Genomic DNA, 595 nt, shown 5'->3' with positions numbered 1-595 from the left:
GGATTTTAAAAGAGTATGTATTTTATATTATTTCAATTGGTTTAAAGTACTTATTTGATTGAAAGTTTTCATAATCGTTATAAAGATAATGATTTCTATTTGGTCATGTTTTATGTTTTTAAAAGTTTTTGAAATGACAGGTTTTGATAGAGTGAATGTCTAAGGGTTCGCTCGACTCTGATGAGAGTCAAGTGCCCGTCATGCCCTACCATTGCTAGGGTGTGACACGTACATATTATACGGTCCGTCTTTTGCTCCGTAAAATCCCAGCTTCAGTTATTTCTCTTTCTTGAACATCTCTTTAAGTCATTTTCATGACTTTCGCCATAAACACGATAAATACCTGCAACATAACACAAACACATCAAAAGACCCAAACTTGCTTGAAAAACAAGTAAAACTCGCCGTCAAAAAGCATCAAATATGTCGAAATTTCGCGACAATATTCTGATTTTTCTTCTCTCTTTTTTTAATAAGTATTTACAGTAACTACACAGCAACCACATTGAATCCTCTACTAGGTAACTCACACCACCCCCAACTTAAGGCTTTTGGCCTCGTTTTTTCTGTTATGGTGTCAAGGAGGGAATGGGTG

The sequence above is a fragment of the Lycium ferocissimum genome, chromosome 1 (assembly GCF_029784015.1).
Source record: "Lycium ferocissimum isolate CSIRO_LF1 chromosome 1, AGI_CSIRO_Lferr_CH_V1, whole genome shotgun sequence".
NCBI classification, from domain to species: Eukaryota; Viridiplantae; Streptophyta; class Magnoliopsida; order Solanales; family Solanaceae; genus Lycium; species Lycium ferocissimum.
This window is presented reverse-complemented; position numbering follows the sequence as displayed.